Here is a 19361-nt window from a genome sequence, read left to right as displayed (position 1 = left end):
CTATAGACTAGACTAGACTATAGACTAGACTAGACTATAGACTAGACTATAGACTATAGACTAGACTATAGACTAGACTATAGACTAGACTATAGACTAGACTATAGACTAGACTATAGACTATAGACATAGACTAGACTATAGACTAGACTATAGACTAGACTATAGACTAGACTATAGACTAGACTATAGACTAGACTATAGACTAGACTATAGACTAGACTATAGACTAGACTATAGACTAGACTATAGACTAGACTAATAGACTAGACTATAGACTAGACTATAGACTAGACTATAGACTAGACTATAGACTAGACTATAGACTAACTATAGACTAGACTATAGACTAGACTATAGACTAGACTATAGACTAGACTATAGACTAGACTATAGACTAGACTATAGACTAGACTATAGACTAGACTATAGACTAGACTATAGACTAGACTATAGACAGACTATAGACTAGACTATAGACTAGACTATAGACTAGACTATAGACTAGACTATAGACTAGACTATAGACTAGACTATAGACTAGACTATAGACAGACTATAGACTAGACTATAGACTAGACTATAGACTAGACTATAGACTAGACTATAGACTAGACTATAGACTAGACTATAGACTAGACTATAGACTAGACTATAGACTAGACTATAGACTAGACTATAGACTAGACTATAGACTAGACTATAGACTAGACTATAGACTAGACTATAGACTAGACTATAGACTAGACTATAGACTAGACTATAGACTAGACTATAGACTAGACTATAGACTAGACTATAGACTAGACTATAGACTAGACTATAGACTAGACTATAGACTAACTATAGACTAGACTATAGACTAGACTATAGACTAGACTATAGACTAGACTATAGACTAGACTATAGACTAGACTATAGACTAGACTATAGACTAGACTATAGACTAGACTATAGACTAGACTATAGACTAGACTATAGACTAGACTATAGACTAGACTATAGACTAGACTATAGACTAGACTATAGACTAGACTATAGACTAGACTATAGACTAGACTATAGACTAGACTATAGACTAGACTATAGACTAGACTAGAGACTAGACTATAGACTAGACTATAGACTAGACTATAGACTAGACTATAGACTAGACTATAGACTAGACTATAGACTAGACTATAGACTAGACTTTAGACTAGACTATAGACTAGACTATAGACTAGACTATAGACTAGACTATAGACTAGACTATAGACTAGACTATAGACTAGACTATAGACTAGACTATAGACTAGACTATAGACTAGACTATAGACCAGACTATAGACTAGACTATAGACTAGACTATAGACTAGACTAGACTATAGACTAGACCACAGAGTAGACAAAACTTTAGACTGTTAATTTTAAAGTGAATAACATTTGTTGAAAAAAATATATTAAAATAGTTACAGTTACTTAAAGTCTAAAAAAGTTAATTGGATTAAACATTAAGGGCTTTCCTTTTGTCCCAATATATCTCTGTCACTCTTAGCTTCTTTTTAAATACGATTAGCCTTGTATAGAAACAGAACAGAGCTAAAGTTCAATTAACCTTTTCCTAGTCAGTCAAGGAAGTCATTAAAACTCCCTCTATGTATAATACCAAAGTATTTAGTTATATGTACATTTGTAATAAAAACTGTTACATAGTTGTTAACCGAGAAAGCATGTAAATACCCCCACTATTTAGGCATGGAATATGTGCTGACATTATAAACAAATGTCAAGCTATTGAAGTTAGAGGTAGGCATAAAGAGAGAAAACATATATGAGACTTTTTTAGAAAGCTTACTGAATCAAATTTGTTAATTTTTAAAGATTTCTTTGATAAACAAGTTATATTAATGTTAATAACATATTTCGTGCCCTATTGGTTTCCGATGACGAGCACTGTTTTAGAGTATCTTAGAATGGGTAGTTAACCGAAGAGTGTATAGACTGCGAGAGTTAATTTAAAAGTTTTTTAAACATTTTACTTAAAACGCTTTCAAAATCGAAACAATGTAATGATAGCATAGATTAACTTAATTGCTCTAAACAAAGAAACTCAAAATTCTAAACTTTTAGTCCCCTACACTTATTTCTTAGTCCTCGTAACCATATGTATATGTAAATAGTAATATGCAATATATTATTATTTCAGTTACAAGTCTGCATTATATGCACTGCGCATTTTACAAACATTTTCTCCATTAGGTTAAATAGGTTTATTTGTGGTCATTTTATTCATTACATACATTAAATAAATAAACTGGAGTTGGTTTTAGTTGAAAGTGTTAGAAAAAAATTAAACTCTATTCTACACAATATTTACATTAACATGCATAGTTTACATTTGAGGTTTTTGCTCTTTTATTTAGATTTTGCTGGTTTAGTTTGTTGTCGTCGCCTTTCGCTTCATTTCCTAATTCCCGACTGTCTATAAACTTCCTTAGTGTTGCATGGTATTTTGTGTGAAATCTAAACTTGTGTATTGTACATATTTAATTAGTTTTTTTTTGTTTTTCTGTTGCGTTTTGCTGTAATTTGAGCAGAGTTCAAGGGAATTAACTCTAATGCAGTTAAAATAAAAATAGTAGTTAAAGTACATTGTATACATGCTGTAATATTTGGCTTAAATTACTACGGCTGAAAATTTGTTCAACTTATATATTCTAGTAGAATTTTGTATTGACTAGTATTTATTGACCAATTTAAGAAAGGTCCCGACCAATTTTATCTTTTTTTAATTAACGATTATTAGTTCAGTTTTAGTTCAATTCTAGTTCAGTTCTAGTTCAGTTCTAGTTCAGTTCTAGTTCAGTTCTAGTTCAGTTCTAGTTCAGTTCTAGTTCAGTTCTAGTTCAGTTCTAGTTCAGTTCTAGTTCAGTTCTAGTTCAGTTCTAGTTCAGTTCTAGTTCAGTTCTAGTTCAGTTCTAGTTCAGTTCTAGTTCAGTTCTAGTTCAGTTCTAGTTCAGTTCTAGTTCAGTTCTAGTTCAGTTCTAGTTCAGTTCTAGTTCAGTTCTAGTTCAGTTCTAGTTCAGTTTTAGTTCAGTTCTAGTTCAGTTCTAGTTCAGTTCTAGTTCAGTTCTAGTTCAGTTCTAGTTCAGTTCTAGTTCAGTTCTAGTTCAGTTCTAGTTCAGTTCTAGTTCAGTTCTAGTTCAGTTTCTAGTTCAGTTCTAGTTCAGTTCTAGTTCAGTTTCTAGTTCAGTTCTAGTTCAGTTCTAGTTCAGTTCTAGTTCAGTTCTAGTTCAGTTCTAGTTCAGTTCTAGTTCAGTTCTAGTTCAGTTCTAGTTCAGTCTAGTTCAGTTCTAGTTCAGTTCTAGTTCAGTTCTAGTTCAGTTCTAGTTCAGTTCTAGTTCAGTTCTAGTTCAGTTCTAGTTCAGTTCTAGTTCAGTTCAGTTCAGTTCTAGTTCTAGTTCAGTTCTAGTTCAGTTCTAGTTCAGTTCTAGTTCTGTTCTAGTTCAGTTCTAGTTCAGTTCTAGTTCAGTTCTAGTTCAGTTCTAGTTCAGTTCTAGTTCAGTTCTAGTTCAGTTCTAGTTCAGTTCTAGTTCAGTTCTAGTTCAGTTCTAGTTCAGTTCTAGTTCAGTTCTAGTTCAGTTCTAGTTCAGTTCTAGTTCAGTTCTAGTTCAGTTCTAGTTCAGTTCTAGTTCAGTTCTAGTTCAGTTCTAGTTCAGTTCTAGTTCAGATTTCTAGTTCAGTTCTAGTTCAGTTCTAGTTCAGTTCTAGTTCAGTTCTAGTTCAGTTCTAGTTCAGTTCTAGTTCAGTTCTAGTTCAGTTCTAGTTCAGTTCTAGTTCAGTTCTAGTTCAGTTCTAGTTCAGTTCTAGTTCAGTTCTAGTTCAGTTCTAGTTCAGTTCTAGTTCAGTTCTAGTTCAGTTCTAGTTCAGTTCTAGTTCAGTTCTAGTTCAGTTCTAGTTCAGTTCTTTCAGTTCTAGTTCAGTTCTAGTTCAGTTCTAGTTCAGTTCTAGTTCAGTTCTAGTTCAGTTCTAGTTCAGTTCTAGTTCAGTTCTAGTTCAGTTCTAGTTCAGTTCTAGTTCAGTTCTAGTTCAGTTCTAGTTTAGTTCTAGTTCAGTTCTAGTTCAGTTCTAGTTCAGCTGTAGTTCAGTTGTAGTTCAGTTATACTTCATATATCAGTCAAATTTTCTAACAATTTTCTATTTTAAATTTCAAAATTTTTTTCAATCCCTGCATGACATTTAATACTAAATGATTGTTCATGCTGGCACGCGTTAATCTTTTGTGCAAATAAAGAAAATTAATTATTGAAAAAAATATGAAAAATAAAAAAAAACACAAAAAGATCAACGAAATATGAACGTGCTACTTGCTGGCAGGCCTTAGAAAAAAAAAGCTGGCAATAGTTTAGTTTTCCTTAATGGATGAATGAATATATTCAAAAGTATTTTTTTTTTCTATTTAAATAAATACTTAGTAACTGTATGTGTTGCCATACAAAATATAGCTCAACACTTGTAAATATGTACAATATGATCGCTAGAAAAAAATATATATTTATATTTTGGTATTTATCTAAATTGATATGTAGAGTGTGTGTTGGTGTGTGTGTCTGTGTGTTCATACAAAAACCAGAAATTTTTATAAAAAAAAATTATAAAATTATTTTTTTCTGTTTATTTTTATGATTAACATTAGAGAACATTTTAAACATTTTGCAATATGTTGTTAATTTTTGTTTTCAAAAATAAACGCCAGCAGCTAGTTAGCCTGGCCCTCCAGTCAGAAGTTTTTTTTTTTTTGGTTTTTCTCTTAATTTCATTTAATATAATTTAACTAGAAAATTTGACCTTTCATTGTAGTTTAGTTTGATTAAGTTCAATATAAAATTTATTTTAATAGAATTATTCTTGTTCTTAATTTATTTTCTAAATAAAATTCTTTTTAATTGTTTTTGAATTTTTATTTTTTTTCACGATGACCTTTTTGAAGCGGTTTTTGTTTGTGAAATAAATTAAAAAAAATTGAAATAGTTTTTTTTATTTTATAAAATTTAATATTTATTGAGATATAAATTTTAAAAATATTATAATTGAAATGATGAAATAATCAAGTGAACTTATTAAGTGGTTGTTCTAAAAATTTCTTAATTAAAAAAACTATTAAAAAAAGTCTAAACCAAAAATAATTCTCAGTAAGTATAGAGGTTGATATTGAATATTTTTAAACAATTCACAATAAACCGTTTTATAGGAAATATTTGTGGTTAGGTTTAAGAAAATGATTGTGAATGTTCTTTTTTTTATAAATAGAAAAACTGATCATGAATAACAAATTAATCAAGAATTATGTATAAATATAAAATATTAATGAAATATTTTTTTGTAAATAGAGAATTGATCGAGAATTTTCTATAAATAAAAAAATTGATCGAGAATTTCTTTAGAAATGAAAAATATGATCGATATTTTAAAGAAAAATAGTCAAGAATATTTTAAAAATAAAAAAAGTTGATCGACAATATTTCAAAAATTGCAAAATGATCAAGTTTTTTTCTTTTAATGGGAAATTGATCGAGAATTTTCTAAAAATTTGGTAATTGATCGAGACTTTTATAAAAACAGAAAACTGATCGTGAATATGCATAAAATATAAAAATGATTGAGATTTTTCGATAAAATTGAAAATTGATCAAGAATTTTTTAAAATTAAAAATTAATCAAAATTTTTTTTTTAAAAAATAAAACTGATCGTGAAGACTGTAAAAGTACAAAACTGATCGTGAATACTCTATAAATAGAAAATTGATTAAGAATTTTCTAAAAATATAAAATTATTCAAGATTTTTTTAAAAATAGAAAACTGATCGTGAATTTTATAAAAATAGAAAACTGATCGTGAATTTTATAAAAATAGAAAACTAATCGTGAATTTTATAAAAATATAAAACTGATCGTGAATTTTATAAAAATATAAAACTGATCGATAGAAATCTATAAATAGAAAAATGATAAAAATTTTTCAAAAAATATAAATTAATCGAGATTTTTCTAAAAATAGAAAACAGATCGTGAGTTTTATAAAAACAGAAAACTGATCGTGAATATTTTAAAAATATAAAACTGATCGAGATTTTTTCAAAAATAGAAAATTGATCTATTTATTTTTTTTTAAATATAAAACTCATCGAGATTTTTCTTAAATTGAAAATGTATTATTGAATTTAATAAAAACAAAAAACTGATTGTGTTTTTCTTTAAAATATAAATTAGATCAAGAATTTTTTTAAAATAAAAAATTGATTGAAAATTTTCTTCAAAAATAGAAATTGATAATTTTTTATTGAATTTCATAAAAATATAAAATTGTTTGTGAAATTTATGAAAACCGAAAACTGATCGTGAATATTCTAAACAAAGAAAACCAATCGTTAATATTATAAAAATATAAATTTGATCGAGAATTTTCCCAAAATATAAAGTTGATCGTGAATTTTATAAAACAGAAAACTGATCGTGATTTTTCTTAAAAATATAAATTTGATCAAGAATTTTTTAAAAATATAAAATTGATCGAAAATTTTCTTCAAAAATAGAAATTGATAATTTTTTTTTTTTTTGAATTTCATAAAAATATAAAATTGATTATGAAATTTATAAAAACCGAAAACTGATCGTGAATATTCTAAACACAGAAAATTAATCGTGAATATTATAGAAATATAAATTTGATCGAGAATCTTCAAAAAATATAAAGTTGATCGTGAATTTTATAAAAAAAGAAAACTGATCGTGATTTCTCTAAAAATATAAATGTTTGATTAAGTTTTTTTAAAAATTGAACAAGATTTTTCTAAAAATATAAATTTGATTGAGAATTTTCAAAAAAATAGAAATTTGATCGCAAAAAACGATCGTGAATATTCTAAAAATATAAAACTGATCGAGTTTCTTTCAAAAATAAAAAAAAACTGATCTTTTGATTTTTAAAAAAAAATTAACTGATCGTAAATGTTCCTCGAATAGAAAATTGATCGTGAATTTTTATAAAAACAGAAAACTGATCAAGAATTTTCGAAAAATATAAAATTTATTGAGAAATTTCCAAAAATAGAAAACGGATCGTGAATTTTTTAAATATAGAAAACTGATCGAGCATCGAAAATTGATCAACACTTGTCCAAAACTCTAATTTTCTTTTATAGAGAAATGATGACCAATGTTCCATTTATTGAAAATTCGCGATCAATTTTGTATTTTTATAAAAATCTCGTACAATTTTCTATTTGTAAAAACATACACTATCAATTTTCCCTCATGCTTCTTTTCTACCAATATTTGAAATTGATCAAGCATCAAAAACTGATCAACAATTTTTTAAAAATCAATTTTTTACAAAAAATTTATGATCTATTTTTTTATAGAAAAATGGTGACCAATATTGTATTTATTGAAAATTCCCGATCAAGTTTGTATTTTTACATAATTCTTATTCAATTATATATTTAAAAAAGAGTACACGATCAATTTTCTCTCATGCTTATAAATACTTAAAATATCTTTTCAATTACTAAAAAAAATAAAAATCTGAAAAAATCTTATTTGAGTATTCAGATCTTAATGTTTGCTGGGTTATATCTACAGAAAAAAAATAGATTTATGAATATGAATTTGTTTATAAACATTTATTCACTTTTATAATAATATATCATTAAAAATTGTCTTTTAATTCAATTACACTTGTGCTGCTGGTATAATTTTAAATTATTTTTGACAATTTATTTTCAGCACACACACACACACTCACACTTTACACATTGTAATGTGTAAAATGACAACAAGTTAAAATTTGGCCTCTTTACCGATAACCCAGCAAAGACAATAGTTTAATATCGTATAGAAAATATTTAAAACACTTTCAACTTTATGTCTGTTGGGAATTTCAAAACACCCTCATCCTTTTTTATAAATTGTATGTCTATGCAACACAAGAGTCAAGTGTTGAATTGGCGCTTTTGTTTTCAATGCGATTTTTTTTTTGTAAACTTTACATCGCATGTTTGTTGCTGCACGTTTCTTCATATGTTATATGGTTGATGCTGTTAATAAACATGAAAAAAATACACTGCTTTTCACCATATAATATATATATATATATATATATATATATATATATTATATATATATATATATTATATATATTATATATATATATTATATATATAATTATATATATATATATATATATATAATATCTATATATATATATATATATATAATATATATATATATATATATATAATATATATATATATATATATATATATATATATATATATTTTTTTTTTTTTTTTTTTTTTTTTTTTTTTTGGACTTTGTACAATTTTATCTGCATAACTATGTGTAATATTTAAAAATTTATTTTCTAGTTGGATTTCTTTATTGACTGTCTAAAATAAACATTTAAAATTATAGTTTAAAAACAACTATAAAATATACAACTATAGAAACAAAAATAAAACTGTTAAAATTTGTTTTAAGACCTTGAACTTGTAGTCTGCAAGTACCCACGCTGAAGAGCAATTGTCGTCGTGTGTTAAATCGTGTAAACAAGAGGAAGGAATATATATTTACTATCAGGGATGGACAATTGAAAATTTTAATAGTACTAGTCTTTTCCAAAGTCTTGTCTAGTCTATAGTCTAGTCTATAGTCTAGTCTATAGTCTAGTCTATAGTCTAGTCTATAGTCTAGTCTATAGTCTAGTCTATAGTCTAGTCTATAGTCTAGTCTATAGTCTAGTCTATAGTCTAGTCTATAGTCTAGTCTATAGTCTAGTCTATAGTCTAGTCTATAGTCTAGTCTATAGTCTAGTCTATAGTCTAGTCTATAGTCTAGTCTATAGTCTAGTCTATAGTCTAGTCTATAGTCTAGTCTATAGTCTAGTCTATAGTCTAGTCTATAGTCTAGTCTATAGTCTAGTCTATAGTCTAGTCTATAGTCTAGTCTATAGTCTAGTCTATAGTCTAGTCTATAGTCTAGTCTATAGTCTAGTCTATAGTCTAGTCTATAGTCTAGTCTATAGTCTAGTCTATAGTCTAGTCTATAGTCTAGTCTATAGTCTAGTCTATAGTCTAGTCTATAGTCTAGTCTATAGTCTAGTCTATAGTCTAGTCTATAGTCTAGTCTATAGTCTAGTCTATAGTCTAGTCTATAGTCTAGTCTATAGTCTAGTCTATAGTCTAGTCTATAGTCTAGTCTATAGTCTAGTCTATCGTCTAGTCTATAGTCTAGTCTATAGTCTAGTCTATCGTCTAGTCTATAGTCTAGTCTATCGTCTAGTCTAGTCTCTAGTCTAGTCTATAGTCTAGTCTATAGTCTAGTCTATAGTCTAGTCTATAGTCTAGTCTATAGTCTAGTCTATAGTCTAGTCTATAGTCTAGTCTATAGTCTAGTCTATAGTCTAGTCTATAGTCTAGTCTATAGTCTAGTCTTTAGTCTAGTCTTTAGTCTAGTCTATAGTCTAGTTTATAGTCTAGTCTATAGTCCAGTGTTTAGTTTAGTCTATAGTCCATTCTAATGTCTAGCCTTTAGTGTAGTCTAGTCTAGGTGTTGAAAATGTCGAGGGGGTATTTTCAAAAAGTATTGAAAAACTTCTGAGTTTTCCATGCCTGTTTTTTAATTTACGTATTAGGCATAAAACATACTTAGAAGAAGTGGAAAAACCAATTTCTCGGGAATTACCGTTATATTTGTTTAGTCGTATGCTTTGTATTGTTTTTTTTTTTTTGCATGTCATAACATGCAATTTATTACAAATTAAACCATTTTCTTTGACTTTATTAGGTTCTACTCAGATCATAGATTTGTTGAATTTTAGCAAAGTAAGTTAAGTGTAAGTAAGTTATGACGTTTCTAGGGACAAATGAAAAATGTTAAATCTTCACACTACTAGTTCTCTGTTAATTGTGTCCTCTCTTAAATAATATTTTTACTTTAATAAGAAATCGAATCCAAACAATTGCATGACCTTTCCGAACTTTAATTATTGTTTCCACTTAATAGCTGTAAAGGATTAATTGCATGACCAGCAATCATAAGAAATGTACTACAAATAAAAAAATAATTATTTTGACCTCAGTTCTTGTTTTAACGATTTTTCTTTTCTAATTGTTTAGAACAAATTGTTGTACACAAAGTCGTATTGTACACTTAAACACTCATTTAGTTAATAAAAGGTTTAACCAACATATGCAAAGGCAATTAACAACATGAAGGTTTTTAAAATTCTTAAACAAAGGAATAACATTTTAAATAAAGGAAAGCATTTGGATAACATTGTATAAAATAAACAAATAAAAATTCGCACTCAGTTTTTAATTTATTGAAAATTGTTAATCACTTTCATATTTTTAAAAAATTCTCTATCAACTTTCTGTATTTTAAAAACGTTTCAATCGATTTTCTTTTAGAAATTCCTTGTTTAATTTTTTTTATTATTGAAAACTCTCGATCAGTTGTCCATTTTTAGAAAATTCTTAAGCATTTTAGTTTTTTAGAAAAATATGCGTTTAATTTTCTAGTTTAAGAAAAATCTCGATCTATTTCCTATTTTTAGAAAATTATTGATCAGTTTTTTATTTAAAAACTCTTTTTTATCAATTGTCTATTTTTTCGAAAACACTTGATCTATTAAAAAAATACATCAATTTTCAATTTAAAGAAAATTTACGATCAAATGTTTAATTTTAGAAATTTTTTTGATCAATTTTCTATTTTTACAAAATTATTGATCTTTTTTTCATTGCTTAAAAGCAATTACCAGTTTTTAAAAAATCTTTTTTTTTCCTATTTTTAGAAAATTCTTGATGAATTTTATATTTTTAAAAATTCCACTATTAATTTTCTATTTGAAAGTAATTGTTGATAAATTTTCTATTTAAAGAAAACTTTCGATCAATTTTCTATTTTTACAAAATTCTCCATCAATTTTCTATTTTTAGAAAATTTTTGATTAATTTTCTATTTTTAGAAAATTCTCGATCAATTTTCTATTTTTAGAAAATTGTTGATAAGTTTTCTATTTTTAGAAAATTCACGATCAATTTTATACTTTGGAAATTTCTCCATCAATTTTCTATTTTTAAAAAATTCTCGATCAATTGGATATTTTTAGAAAATACTCGATCAATTTTCTATTTTTAGAAAATTCACGATCAATTTTATACTTTTAGAAAATTTTCGAGTAATTTTCTATTTTTAGAAAATTTTCGATCAAATTTCAGTTTTTAGAAAATTTACGATCAGTTTTCTTTTTTTGGAAAATTCTCGATCAATTTTCAGTTTTTAGAAAATTTACGATCAGTTTTCTATTTTTGGAAAATTCTCAATCAATTTTATATTTTTAGAAAATTATTGATATATTTTTAATTTTTAGAAAACTTTTGATCAATTTTCTATTTTTAAAAAATTCTCGATCAATTTGATACTTTTAGAAAATTCTCGATCAATATTCTTTTTTTTATACTTTTAGAAAATTATTGATGTATTTTTAATTTTTAAAAAACTCTCGATCAATTTTCAATTTTTAGAAAATTTACGATCAGTTTTCTATTTTTGGAAAATAATCGATCAAATTTCTATTTTTAGAAAATTTTTTGATCAATCTCATAATTTTTAGAAAATTCTTGATCAATTTTCTATTAAATTGATCGCACAATTTCAAGCACGATCAATTTTCTTTTTATATAAAATTCTCGATCAATTTTCTATTTTTAGAAAATTCTAGATCAATTTTCCATTTTTAGAAAACTCTCGATCAATTTTCTATTTTTAGAAAACTCTCGATCAATTTTCTGATCGAGAGTTTTCTAAAAATCTAGAAAACTGATCGATAATTGTGTAACAATTATCGACCAGTTTTCTTTTGTTTTAGAAAGTTTACAATCAGTTTCCTAATTTTAGAAAAATTCTCGATCAATTTTTTTAATTTTAGAAAATTTTTTATCAATTTCGGTTTTTACAAAAAATTCTCGATCAATTTTCTATTTTTATAAAATATTTGATAAATTTTCTATTATTAGAAAATTTTCGATCAATTTTCTATTTTTTGAGATAACTCGATCAATTCTCTATTTTTAAAACATTGTTGATAAAATTTGCGATCGATTTTATAAAATTAGAAAATTCCTGATCATTTTTTCTATTTTTAGAAAATACTTTAAAAACTTTTTTATTTTATTCAATCGAGTTTCTATTTAAAGAAAATTTAACGATCAATTTTCTATTAATGAAATTTATAAATAATTCGCGATCAATTTTTCATTTTTAGAAAAACTCGCGATAAATTTTCTTTTTACCGAAAATTTTCGATTTATTTAATATTTTTATAAAACCTTTGATAAAAAGTGCATTTTCTGAAAATGACAGATTTTTTTCTTTATCGATCAGTTATTTTTAGAAAACTCTGGTTAGAAATGATTGATTGAGAATTATCTATAGATAATCAAACACTTATATATTTTAAGAAAATTCGCGATCATTTTCTTCTTTTTTTGAAAATTTCCAAAATTTTGTTCCTTAATTCCTTAAAAATTTTTCTATTTATTATTCTGTTAGACTCATCACTTTAAATTTAAAATTATTAATTTTGACGGTCCCATGTTTATTTTTTCCATAATTTATGACATAATTTGAACTCATCATTTTTAATACAGGAATTCCGTAGTTACATCAAACAAAAACAAATTTTATGTGAGTTTTAGCATATTAGTAAATTAGTAAAAATCCCGGCAGTACAATAGTGACCTAAGCAAAAGAAACATTAAAAAGTCTACCTTGTGCATATAGCGATTAATTTGTATAAACTGAACAATGATTACGTTTCATGAGTTAAATAACTGCTTACTAGAAGCACAGATTTAAAGCTCTCACTTCTAGCTTACTTTCTGCTTTAACTGATGACACTAAACTAACATTATGATTCCTCTCTGCCACAATGAGATGAGACATTTGTGAAAAACTGTTGGTATCTTTGTTTTGCTCTAATATTTAAAAACATTTCGAAAAGATTCTGCAATTTCGCATTCCTGACTAATTTTTATTATTCTTCATTTAAGTACTAAGCTCTGACATCATAGTTTTTATTATTTTTACGCCAATTTTCTTTAGTAATTCTGTTTTTTTTTTTTTTTTTTTAATACGTGACAAGTAATTTTGTCATCTAGACAAAAAAAATATATAAAAATAAAATTCAATTAAGCCTCAGACAAGGCGAGAACTAACATACATCTATGTATGACTACCATAGCAAAATAATATTAAATCATCATTGCGTTGTTTTAGTAGAAAGAGATAGAATGATGTAGTGATGAGAGGGGGAGTGGAATACGCTAAGAGTGTTAGAAAATTCTACAATTTAATGATTTATTTGAATTAAAATTAACAGGAAAAGTTTTTTTTATTCCATATTAAATCTTATAAAAACACAAGTCGTAGCTTTTAAACGAAGTTGTTTACTTCAATGTGCATAAATGTAGGTTGAAAAGGTTAAGGGGATTCAAATAGAGCTTTTACTACAGCTTCCATAGTGAAGCTTTTACTCAAGGATGACTAAAGTAGCTTTTGATCTAGGCGTCACTAGATCAAAAGCTTAACTAGAACAGCTTTTACTCTAAGGTTAAATAGAGAAGTTTTTACTCTAGACTTAAGACAGTAGTTTTATTTGAAGCTTCACTAAAATAGCTTTTACTCTAGGCTGCATTAGAGTAGCTTTTACTCTAGGCTTTGCTAGTGAAGCTTTTGCTCTAGGCTTCGCCTGACCAGCTTAATCTCTAGAGTTCACTTAGCAACTTTTACACTAGATTAGCTTTTAGTTTATGATTCTCTAAATTTGCTTTTACTTTAGACTTCACAAGAGTAACTTACACTTTAGGCTTTACTATATTATCTTTTACTATAAGCTTCACTTCTCTAGAGTAGCTTTCACTCTAGGCTTTGATAGTGTAGCTTTTGTTCTAGGCTTTACTAGACCAGCTTAATCTTTAGAGTTCACTTAGCAACTTTTTACACTAGATTAGCTTTTAGTTTTAATTCTCTAGAGTAGCCTTTACTTTAGGCTTCACAAGGGTAGCTTATACTTTAGGCTTTACTAGAGTATATTTTACTCTAAGCTTCACTAGAGTAGTTTTTACTCCAGGCTTCACTAGAGTAGCTTTTACCCAAATCTTCACTAGAGTAGCTTTTACTCAAAGCTTCACTAGAGTAGCTCCAGCTTTTACTCTAGGCTTCGCTAGATTAGCTTTTACTCCATGATTCTCGAGGATTTACTAGAGTAGCTTTTACACAAGATTTCACTATAGGAGCTTTTACTCTTGTCTTCACTAGAGTGGCTTTATCTCTAGGCTTCACAAGAGAAGCTTTCATTCTAGGTTTTACTAGAGCAGCTTTTACTCTAAGCTTCACTAGAGTATCTTTCACTCTGGGCTCCACTATAGTAACTTTTACTTTAGGTTTTGTTAGAATAGCTTTTGCTCTAGACTTCAATAGAGTAGCTTTTACTATAGGCTACACTAGAGTAGTTTTCACTCTAGGCTTCTCTAAAGTAATAATTACTCTAGGCTTTTCTAAAGTAGCTTTTAAAGTAGGCTTTCCTTCAGTAGCTTTTTCTCTAAGCTTTACTAGAGTAGCTTTTACTGTAGGCTTTACTAGAGTAGCTTTTACTCTAGGTTTTACCAGATAAGCTATATTTTGTCTTTCCTGGAGTAGCTTTTACTCTTGGCTTCACAAGAAGAGCTTTTGCTCAAGGATGTACAAAAGTGCTCTCTACTCTTGGCTTCACAAGAGAAGCTTTTTCTCTAGGCTTCACTGAAAAGCTTTTACTCTAAACTTCACTATAGAGTAGCGTTAACTCTAGACTTCATTAGATTAGACTTAGCATTACTATATTAATTTTCTATAGACTATTTCGTAAAGCTTTTACTCTAAAATGCCTTCACAACTATTAGTATAATTTAATCACAGCAACTGAATATCCTTACTATATGCAAAACTAATGCAGTAATTGTTTTATTAAAATGAAATCTTGTTATTGTTGTTGTTGCTGCTGTTATTTCTTACACAAAAAACAAAAAAACGAAACTAAATATTTTTCAAAAACTATGCTAAAAGTTCACTTTTACAAACATGTGACGACACACTTTTCTACAGTTTGTCGGTTGGTCTGATTACAGCTATTGTAGTTTGTTCTTCCTCTTCATTTCTAATATAAGTCTGACTCTCTAAAATAAAAACAAAAAACTAGAGAATATTTTCAGTTCATGTAGTTGGTTGTAGCTTTAGGCAAATGGCCAGAAATGGTCAGAAAAAAACTATACATGTGCATTTTATAACTCTCAGAGCAATAATAATAAAAAAACAAAAAAAATACCTTTTTTCACATGTAGTTCTTGTTGCATGCAGCCTAAGCAACACAGCAAAATTTGGGGGAAAGAAAACCTAAAGGATATAACTAGAACATACACATGATTATTTGATTATAAAAAATTATGCAATATAGAATATATTTCTCAGATTTATAATATAACGACTATAAATTGTTTTGTTTCAAAAAAAAAACAAAAAAAAACAACAATGTGAATGTAGTATATGCGAAGTACAAGTTTAAATATTTATGGGTGTGTTCCAAATTACACTAAAGTCATGTCATTCATAACGGTCATTACTTGATATGTTTCGTTGTGTTGTTTTTTTATTCAAGATTTTTGTTTGAGACTTGTCTTTTTAGTAAAATTGTTTTCAGTTTAAAAGTTGTATATTTCCTGTTCACACCTTGCAATGATTGTCTGCTTTTTTTAACCCCCTCTCTTCCTGAACTCACATTTTATCCAAAGAAATGTCATGACGCATTAAATGTTTGGTTAACACACGAGAGCAATGTTTCAATTGTGTGTCAGTTTAATCAATCAACAATTTGTATTAATTTTTTTTTTTTTTTAAACTGGGTCGTCCTGTTATGTATTAATGATGTGATGCAAACTGTTTAATGATTCCAATTAATGAAATGGAACATGTGTAGGTTTTGTTGGGAGGATTAGAAGGATTTTAGAGGAGTGACTCAGTAGGTGAGGTGCTGAAGTTGTATAATGTTAGTACGAAGATGTGGGTTAGAGAACAAGAAAAGGCCTACAATCGATAGGGATCTGGATCAGTCTTTTTAACTAACTAAGTAACTAACTAGCCAACTAGCTAACTAACTAACTAACTAACTAAATAACTAACTAACTAACTAACTAACCAACCAACCAACCTACCAACTAACTAACTAACTAACTAACTAACTAACTAACTAACTAACTAACTAACTAGCTAACTAACAAACTAACTAACTAACTAACTAACTAACTAACTAACTAACTAACTAACTAACTAACTAACTAACTACCTAACTAACTAAATGTCTATATATATACCTATCTTTCCATCTTTCCACCTATCTATCTATCTATCTATCTATATATCTATCTATCTATCTATCTATCTATCTATCTATCTATCTATCTATATATATATCTATCTATCTATCTATCTATCTATCTATCTATCTATCTATCTATCTATCTATCTATCTACCTATCTATCTATCTATCTATCTATCTATCTATCTATCTATCTATCTAACTATCTATCTATCTATCTATATACCTATCTATATCTATCTCTTTAAATAAGACCAATTCCATTTACACTAAAACAGATTTCGTTTGATCGCCTCTAATAAAGCAATTTGTTATCGATCGATTAGATCTTTCTTGCTTCAATCATATTTTGTAAAGATTATTGGTTCTGTTCTTGACTTTGTAGATCTAATTTTGCTCTCTTCTTGATTAAAGTCTAGACTGTTTAAATCTTGCCTAATTTTAAGATGTAGTTTTTGTTTTAAACAAGGATGATATTACCACATCATTGACTAGAGTACATTTTTGGACAGAACATGGCTTTATACTTTACTGAATAACAGTATGATCACAGGATCATACTGCAAACCTTCTTACTATTGCCAAGACTATATGCCATACTTGTAGATACATAGTTAAAATATTCAAATATATGTATGTGTATGTTTGTACATATGTAAGTAATTTATATAACACAACAATATGATTACTTCACCCACTTTGAGTCAATTAGTTTCAATTACAAAACCATCCAACCAACCAACCAACAACCAACCAACATCAATTTTCAACAACGCAAATTCTATTGTAAATCATTTCTATAATTAACGTTTCTATCAACTAAATACGAGTAAGAAAACTGAAATGGAGAAAAAACAACAACAACAAAATAATGTGAATACAAAACGTTTTGTCTGTCCGTCTGTCAGTTTGTTGTTCTTAAAAAAGCAGAAGAATTGTATTTAAAACAACCTTGGAAAATTGTTTACAAAGAGAAGTTCATTTGAAAACTATTAATTTACAGACCAAGACACACACACACATACACATACTCAGCTCATATTACACTAGTCAAGCAGCTCTGGACTCTTGTAGGCTTTTGAAAATATTTGAAATATAATAAGTAAATAATAGAATATAAATGTTAATAAATTGTCTTACTTACTGATGGACAATTCATTTAAAATATCTAATCAGAAGTTTCAAAATAATATTGAGTATTTGATAGTTTTTAAAAGGTCAACGTTTGTTGATAAACAATTTTTGTTTCTATATCTGTTTTTAAATGGACCTTTTAAGGGTTAAATGTTTTAAAGGTATCGGTATAATATTACATTTTCTTTTGAACAAGAAACTAAATATTATAAATTCTTTATAATGTTTTAATTTATTTCATCTTTTTTTATAGCTTTATAAGCTTTATGATATTCCATCATGCCTACTTAGAATGTTTTCTTGCCATTCGCATATTAATTCATCTTTTCAATTAAAGTTTACAATAACTCCTTGTGAGTACTTCGTTCACATCAAATGAAAGATGAAAACTACTTGAGTTACACTGTAAAGAAAAAAGTTCTTTTCTCCTAAAAGTTAGGGTTAAGCCACGCCTTTTTCAAAAAGGGGCGTAGGGAATGTTTGAAGGTTTCTTTATATTAACCCTTTATAAATGATTATTAGCTCTATTCTGAAATTGCTTTAAATATATAGTTTACACAATGTGACATTCTTCACTTAAAGGGGAGTAGAGTAAAAGTTTAAAATTTTGTTTAAATTAACCCTTTATTGACTTTATTTTTTCTTTAGTCTTGACTAGTGCAGATTTGGCACAGTTATATTGCTTTATTTTCTACTCTTGGCGTTTTATATTCTAGTCTTAACTGAAGCAGATTTTCATCTCGTGTAGAAAACAGCAGATTTTCTTCAGTCTCGGTTTCAACAGATTTTGCTCTAGTCTTAGCTTTACTCCAGCTCTGCCTAGATTAGATATTGCCTCAGTTTTTGGACTACAGCATACTACTGGTTCTGTTCTTGACTAGAGTTGATTATTATCTCTTCTTATATAAAGCAAATTTTGCTTTAATATAGACTAGAACATAGTTTTTTTTTAACAGATTTTGTTTCAGTTATAGAGTATATTTGGTTCTTGTCTGAACTACAGCAGTCTACTAGTCCTGCTCTTGACTAAAGCTCATTATGATCTCTTGGTGTCTAGATCTTATTTTGCTTTAATTTAAACCACATCAGAATGTGCTGTTGTCCTAATTTTACTCCAGATCTATATAGATCAGACATAGAGTTTATATGGTTGTAATTTCGACTACAATAGACATAAGCTGATTAGTATGACTTCTTGTCTAAAGATTATTTTGATTTAATTTAAACTGATCTAGGATTTAATTCCCCAACAAAATTTATATTTTGTTAATATTGTCATAATTTTCTTTTCAGTGTATTTATATTTCATCAGAACATTTCCAGCATTTTCAACATAATTTTCATAATTATAGATAGCAAACTAAACTCACACATTTTTCTATATACTGGTCTACACATATCAAAATGTTGCCATTCCAAAAACAACAATAGGGTGGTACTTAAAATGTATTTGTTCTAGAATTTAAAGAATCATATTTTAATATACACTTGTTTAAAGTTGATTTGATTTTAATTTTGACTGAACAGATCTTTGTCTAGTATTGACTATATTTGAATTACATCTTCGTGTCATACATGATTTTACTCTTGTTGTCTAGTCTATAGTGTAGTATATAGTCTACTCTATATTTTACAGTCTATATTCTAGTCTATAGTCTAGTCTACAGTCTAGTCTATAGTCAAGTCTATAGTCTAGTCTACAGTCTAGTCTATAGTCTAGTCTATAGTCTAGTCTATAGTCTAGTCTATAGTCTAGTCTATAGTCTAGTCTAT

This window comes from Lucilia cuprina, chromosome 6 (assembly GCF_022045245.1).
Source record: "Lucilia cuprina isolate Lc7/37 chromosome 6, ASM2204524v1, whole genome shotgun sequence".
NCBI lineage: Eukaryota > Metazoa > Arthropoda > Insecta > Diptera > Calliphoridae > Lucilia > Lucilia cuprina.
The sequence above is the reverse complement of the archived record's forward strand: the minus strand, read 5'-3'. Positions refer to the sequence as shown.